Source organism: Silene latifolia, unplaced genomic scaffold (genome assembly GCF_048544455.1).
Source record: "Silene latifolia isolate original U9 population unplaced genomic scaffold, ASM4854445v1 scaffold_20.1, whole genome shotgun sequence".
Classification (NCBI taxonomy): Eukaryota; Viridiplantae; Streptophyta; class Magnoliopsida; order Caryophyllales; family Caryophyllaceae; genus Silene; species Silene latifolia.
In genome coordinates, this window is record NW_027413163.1 from 12,705,199 (window position 1) to 12,713,158 (window position 7,960).

The window sequence follows — 7,960 nt, forward strand, 5'->3', positions numbered from 1 at the left end:
CATTACGTAATTACAACTCATACAACATAAAATCACAGATATTACGTAATACATTGTGGATATATCGATACAAACTAGCAACAAATACAACAACTATTTGTTATACAACCATGTTGGAGTTAATGTCCTCCACAATAGTGCGTTTACATAATAAATCTCATTAAAGGAATATCATCAGATATTTAATTATTTGATCCTCGTCAGTTGATTAACGTAAATCGATAACGGTTGGCTGACTAAAGTTTAACGTTATTGTCGTGAGACGGCGGTGATCAACTGACCCCTTTCGGTCACACCTAAAGGAACGAACCCCAATAGACAACTAATTAATTGTATGAGATACAATTTATTTAGTCCCTTGATTTATAGACTAAAAGGTTAGGCGATTATTTTTAGAGAGATTTCGAGTTGCGAACTCAAGGCATGACAGTTATTATTTAATTATGCGATAATTGAATAATAAATTTTGGGAGACGGGTTTTAGTTAATTAATTGTTAATTCACTAAAATTGTACTAATTGATTAATCTGATTAATATTAGTACGTAAATAATATGTGTAGCGGTACACGTATATTTACGGAGTGATTTGGACGAAATTAATTGAAAGCATTTAAACATGAAACGATGTTTAAATAAAATTTATACGTATTTGTGCGACAAATATAAGAACCAAAATGGACCCGTAAATGGGACATTGAACCGTGTAAATGGAGTGTAGTGGATGATCATGATCATTACACTTTGCTTATTTTTCTTCCATAATTGTCATGTGATCATTATGTGTGTCATAATGTGTTGAACAATAAAATAAGGAAAATGAATCCTACACTCTACACACTCCACCCGCCACTTCCCCCTTACACTCCATAGTTTGTTCATTTTTCATATACTTCAATTCATTTTGCATGTGAACAAAAAGTTGGTACTTCTCTCTAAAATAATAAAAGCTTTTACTAAGATTTGTTAGTAAAAAAAATAAAATAATTACTAAGATTGTTAGTATTATTTACATATTATCAAGGGTGAATTTTACAAGTATCTAGTTAATACTTGGTAGATTATTTTGGGTGTTGTTCTTGGGTGCAACTTGAAGGAGACCATCTTTTTGAAGGTTTTTCAAGGAGGATCATCCATTTCTTTTTAGCTCAAGAACAAACTAGATAGGTGATCTAGTTTGTGCTCATATTACCATAAAAATCTATGTAAGGAAATTGTTTTTCCTTAACTTTCATTTTTATGCTTTTATATTTGCATGCATGTTACATAGATCACCAAAATGATAAATTATGTGATAATTTAATTTTTATTAGAGAGTCTAATATGGATCTATGATCTTACAAGTGGTATCAGAGCTTAGGCTTGTAATTTGCATGTTGATTTTAAGCATATTAATAAATTATGAGATAATTTATAAAAACTCAAAAATTGTGTTAGAAGAGGTTTTAGCACGAAATTTTTGGGGAATGCACACCTACTGATCTCAAAAGATTTGTGGTAAAGTTTGGTGATTTATGAAGTTATTTTTCTATTTCTAATGATTTTTAGTAGAAAACCGAGTCAAAATGCCGTATTTTAGTTATAAATTGACTAAAAATAGTTAAAAGTTGATTCGGGTCATGGAATTTTTATGGTGTTTCATGCATGTTTTCTACTGATTGTATGCAAAATGTTGAAGGTTTGTTTAAAATTTTGCATGTTTATTGATTTTATGAGATAAAAGTCGATAAAAGTGAAATAAATTAATCATAACACTACTACAAATCCAGGCAACTACAACGCCCCTTTAACAACGTTTATGCACGAAAATCACAATAGACGTTGTAGAATGTACGGCGCGATTTTTACTAAACTTAATTACAACGGGTATGGTTATATAACCGTCGTTATAAGTTTTAACAACGGGTCACACATGCACAACCGTTGTTAATAATTTGGCGCAAAATTGGCGCAAAGTTAGTGAAAAGTAATCACAACGGGTATTTTTAAACCCGTTGTTAAAACTTATTTGACAATGGTTGTTGATTTACAACCGTTGTTAAAACTTATTTAACAACGGTTGTTGTTTAACAACCGTTGTCAATACTTTCCATACTATAAACCACACAAACACAGATCAGCTACAGCCACAAAACACATACATAACCTAACACAAACACAAACACAAACACAGACAAACACAAACACAAACACAACAAACACACTTTCTCATCGTCTCTTTCTCTCTTTCTCATCGTCGCTTTATCATCTCGCCGTCACTGTTGGTTTCATCGTCTCTTACTTTCTCTAATTATCAGGTAAATCTCGCCGTCACTGTTGGTTTCATCGTCTTTCATCGTCATTGTTTTCTTTTTTTAATTATTTCATTTGCATGTATATATGATGGGTTTTTATCGATCATTATTATGTTATTATTCGCTTAATTAGCTCGTAAAACAAATTAAATAAAATAAAACAAAGAAGAAGCAAGATGATAGAGAGGAATGCATGATAAACTTAATTAATAATTCATTAATATATATATATATATATATATATATATATATATATATATATATATATATATATAGAGAGAAATAGGATCTCGTGCGAACTTAAAGTTCGGTGCGAACTTACGAACTAAATAAGGACCACGGATTTTGAAAAAGAACAAGTCCGTCTGTGCTCAAAAATCAAAATAAACCAAGTCTCAACAACAAAACATACATCCACCATCATTCATTACCCAACAGTACTCCTAAATATCACACCCAACCAACTTCGCCGGCATTGGAGCTCCGACAAGACTGGCATCGACCTTGCGCCCATCTGATGTCTGGCTCTCCTGCCGGTGTTTCGCCGAAATTCAAAATTTCCTTTTTCTCTTCCCCTTTTCTCGCACTTCTGAATCCCTTACCCTCCACCACCGCAAAGTCGTTGGAGATCTGACACCTCCTCGCCGTCATTACATATCTCGTTGTCTTTTCATTGATTATTTTTTATATTTTCTACTCATATATTAGTAAATCTATTAATCTAATCAAAAAGTTGAAAAAAAAAATGAGATTACAGAAGCTTCTGTGTAAGGTGGAGCTGAAAATGGTGCCGGTGAATGTGTAGGTCTAACGGTGGGGTATTGTCGGTGGAGGAGCGAGGAGTGGTGGTTTCGTGGATAGTTAAGGGCGCAAGATGGTGGTTTAATGGTGGTATGAATGTGGTTGTTGTCGGTGTTCCGTCCACGGCGTGGAAATGTTAACGTTAGGCCGGCGAAGGTCCTACTCATTGATGGAGATGATGAGTTCGGGTTAGGTGTGGTGATAGTGATGGAGTGGTGGTGTTTCATGAGGTGCTTTTGTGATGTTCTCTATTGTCGTCGGCGCCGTATAAGGTGGCAGTGTTGTCGCTGGTGTTGGTGGCGGACCGTGGTAGTGTGCTATTAGTGCGTGGTGGTTTGTAGATACACTCAGTAGTACCCTAGGTACATGAGTATACAGCTATGGATACACAAATTGACCCGTGTATCTGGGTGTACTAACTTGTGTATCTGACTTCATTAAAATGTGTCTCGTTCGTAACGCAAGTCAGTCAAATTTCATGCTCAGCCATAATTTATTTTCATCATCAGTTTCACTAATCCCTCGTGTATGTCGTTTAACGTTAGACGGAGTATAATTTATTCTCAGCCTAAACAACGATATGATTATTACATTGCAATGTTCAAGAATTCATGTTTGTCTATTAGGTCTTTATGCACTTTATTTGCATTGTCCGATTAAATGCTTCGAGCCCTCTTGTCTATTCTAAATATTCATTCGTGTTTCATGTACGTTATTATGGACGATTCGGCTATTAGCGGCCGCCTATGTACGTACATTGTAATGACGCCAAGAAGATGAATCCATTAGCATATTTCTGATTCAAAGAAATCGCCTTTTCTTAAGGAGGAAGCAAAATCGATCTACACGTGGATGATTGGACATTTAGTAATTTCTAGCGTCGATTTGGTTGCCGCCGATGGTAGCAGGTGTTGATCGCTGCACATAAGGTCAGATACATCAAGTTGGGTTATAAATATATACCTTCATCTGGGACGATGGTTATAAAGCACGTTGTTTATTAGTAGATGAGTTGTATCTTGTATACTATGGTAGTTTTGCGTTGACGTTGTTGGTTTTGTGATGAAGTAATTGTGGTGGTGGCAGTGGGGTGGTGCGGTAATGGTGATGGGAAGCGGTCATAGTTTAAGTTCGGGTAGTGGATCCATAAAATATGACGCTAGATACACATACGAGGAGTCTGGATACATAAATCGATTTGTGTATCTTAGCTCCTCATATGTGTATCTGTGCTAGTAAATATATGTATCTAGTTGTTAAATATACGTATCTAACTATTTAAGACGATGATTTCAAAAGCTCTGATTATGAGTTCCCCTTGTAGTCAAGTTTCGAAATGGTATACTATGGTACTAGTGCTATGTTTGTTTTATGATTAACTTGAAATGACTAATGAAATCTAGATGTAAGTAATAAAGTGTTTCACTTTCAAGTTTCATCAGATGCAATCAAAAAGTTATTTGCGATAGGCCGACAGCTGGTTGATAAACATTTCTATAAATATTCGTAGATATTGAAATGTAAAAATTTAGTTATTTCAAAGAAGAAAGCGGATGGCAAAGATGTTCGGAAATAACTGAATTCTACTACATGCTACTTCTACTCTATACTCTTTATCCGAAATAGGGAAAAATATAACTCTTTTTTTCTCATACTTCTACAATGTTCCTAAATATAGAAAAAAAAAACAAAAATATTAAAAAAAAAATATCACTCATTTTAAAATATGGAAGCAAAAGAAAATGCTAGATACACTCATTTACATTAAAAGCTAAATACACAAATTCCTTCAAGTTGCTAAATAGTAAATATATATCTTTAACTTTGAGATGAATCTTTCTTTTAAATTATTTAGATCACATCTTTAAGTTGATGAGATCTTTACGCTTTTCTTTTAGATCACTTCCTTAAGATTCTTTGAATCATATCTCTAACTGGGCTAGATGAATCACTCCTTTAAGTTCTTTTGAGGCTTGAGCCCAAACAAAGCTCCTGTTATTACTTCGACATCAGTATGGCCAATTGATTCTTTCAGCATCGAAACCAAGGAGTTTTTTTCAATTTTATACCCACATTTCCGAAGCTTGTCCCGCCTTTCTCATTCTGACTATTCCGCATCTTAGATTCAAGCAATCGAGTTGAAGTTGACTGTTCATTTCTAATTGAGCTTGGTTCTTCAAGAGTAGCTGAAGTCTCTTGAGTTTGTTGAGGATGATTTTCCGGGTATAGGATTAATTATATTATTACCTTGGTCTATTATCGACTTTGTTTGGTATTCTTGCAGCAACTTGTTTAGCGTCTTTACATGAATCCCAACTTCCCTCCTGACTCCCTGTTAAAAACAAGAGGACAGGCCAGAGTAAGAAACAAATGCAACCAAAATTTAATTCATTATCCAATAGCAAAGCAACCAAAGTATCATAATTCCTTGATTTAGAATATGAAGAAAAATGACCCACTAAATTATCTAGTTTGGTAAATTGTGAAATAACTGCCACTCGACTGTAATGACCAAAATTTTCATTAAGGGTCATCTGAAAATTTTCATTACGGGTCGTCTGAAAATTTAATTGATTATCCAATATCAAAGTAGCCAAATTGGGATTATGTTACCTCAAAAGTGTCTTAATGTAAGCTTCTGTAGTCCAACAATTTTCAGTATAAGCACGACCCCATCACCATTTTGTCATCCATTTCACATAAACTAAGGTTCACAGTTCATTCAAAATCACGATGAAAATAAGACGCGCCATTTGCAAGATGTTTAAATTATAGTACTATATAAATTGTAAAAATGCCCAGTTTCAGAAAGAGATTTGATCATTTGATGTAGACGTTCTATGAGTTTCTAGAAGAATTCAAAATACACATATGCTGAGAAAACGTCTGCAAACAGAATATTTGCGAATTTAATCACACTTGTGCATCATACATTATAAGACCTGCATAAACAGCACCAATACCGAAAATAGAATCAGAAACGCCCATGCAATGGGAAATAATAAAAATGGAACGATTAATAGACGGAAGTAGCCTAGTTTCATAGGCAAATCATGAAAAAAAACAAGGAATTCAGAATGGCAAAATAAGACAAACAGAAATTACAAAGCAGTATTAGGTTTTGATAGCAGCACCTCTGAGGGCCAAACATGTTGCAGTAGCCACAACTGCCTATCAATTCGAAAAAAAAGAGACGTAATGAATGCAAAACACGAGTACCATGCCACAAAGTATCAGTATAGTTAAACTTAAGGTGATGTTCTCGTCAAGAAGACTTGGAACTATTAAGATTTCACTCAAGGGGAAACACCGAGAGCTGACACAAATTTGAATGAAATTCAAGGGAAAGACACAATTTCCAACCCTAAATCTTTTCCCATCCTACTTAAGGATACCTGTCTACTTATTATGATCCCCGCATTTTCCACTTTGCCGGGAATTTCGCTCATTTCCCCGACGAAAAGGGTTCGCCCTATCTTTTTAGCGTTTAGTTTTTGTTTGATCCCATTAAGTTGCTAGATACATTCCTTTCTTGAGATCTGCCTTTAAAGCTTTGCTAGATACACTCTTTTAAGTTGTTAGATACAAACCTATAGCTTGTTAGATACACTCTTTTAAGTTATTAGATACATAACTTTAACTAGCTAGATACACTTATTTAAGTTGTTCGATACATCCCTTTAGCTTGCTGGATACACTTCTTTAAGTTACTAGATACATACCTTTAGTTAACTAGATACACTCCATAAAGTTAATAGATTCAACCCTTTAGCTTACTAGATAAACTCTAATTTACTAAATACATTTCTCCAAATTAAATTTCTCCGATTTGGGGAGACTAAACTTCAGTTATAACCCCATTTGTTTATTAATCAGCTGAATCCTAAGATTTGGTTTAATCACAACAAACACGAAGAATAAATATACTCCCTCCGTCTCAATCATCTATTTACCTTAGATTAAAATACACGTCACAGTGAATCTAAATGGTGACCAAATGAAAGAGTAATAATTAAGGTATAAGAAATGAGTACCATTTAGAAGCCTTAAATCCTTTGTTAAGGAAAGCATCATCGACATGATGAGCCAAAATTAAACAATCACACCTAAAACTATAATATATTCATCAGAAACCCAGATTGATAAGGAATTAAAAGAACATAAAGTGAATCACCTGCTATTAAGTTGTGTTGTTTGATTGTAATAATTAGAGAGTTTAGGAATCTCGCGGTCAGCCTCGGAAGTGTCGTTTGTTAAGCTTGTGATAGGAAACAACTCAGTCTCTGGTAGTGACAGACTTCCGGTGGTCTTCAGTGGCGAGATATGTAGGTTAATATCCGTTAACTACCCCTTTAAATGTAGGACTATAACGTAAATTTAAACATGTGATTATTGTCATAAAACATAAATACAATAGAAACTATAAGGAACAAGAAATAACCTCGGGTCCTTTGATGCACGGCGTAAAGAACAGAAATCAAACGAGATTCTCTCCTAATTGTTGCACCCAAGACTTGTCCGAGATATGCCCTTGTGCTAGATGGTGTTCTCCGATTGCCTTGCAATATTGGGAGAACTGATGTGAGTTTTTCGAGATGAGAGATCTCGGTTTTTCAGAGGAGAATGCTCTTCAAAACCCTAGTTTATTTTTCCAAATGAATTAGGTTTGACAAGAGGAGAAAACTCTCCTTTTGTCTATGTGAGGCTCGGCCAAACCGAGTGAGAGGAGAGCTCGCGGGCTTTTTAATTTCCTCTTCACTTAAGCTCGCGGTCCGGTCCAAAACTCGCTGAATTATAAATACGTGTCCGACAAAAACAGTATTGTATAATTTATTCAATATACATTAATTAAATATAAAACGCTTAT

At 34.6% G+C, this 7,960-nt stretch overlaps 2 long non-coding RNA genes across 2 annotated transcripts; one reads left to right on the forward strand and one right to left on the reverse strand.

Moving 5' to 3' along the window:
- The first annotated feature begins 920 nt into the window (after positions 1-920).
- LOC141638559 (uncharacterized) lies at positions 921-4,383 on the forward strand. Its single transcript, XR_012542108.1, has 2 exons — positions 921-1,203; positions 3,831-4,383. It is a non-coding gene; the product is annotated as an uncharacterized LOC141638559 (long non-coding RNA).
- Positions 4,384-5,074: 691 nt separating this feature from the next.
- On the reverse strand, positions 5,075-7,411 carry LOC141638537 (uncharacterized). The gene is made up of 3 exons (XR_012542103.1): positions 7,268-7,411; positions 5,707-6,035; positions 5,075-5,425 (listed from the first exon to the last, which is right to left on the reverse strand). It is a non-coding gene; the product is annotated as an uncharacterized LOC141638537 (long non-coding RNA).
- Between the last annotated feature and the right edge of the window lie 549 nt (positions 7,412-7,960).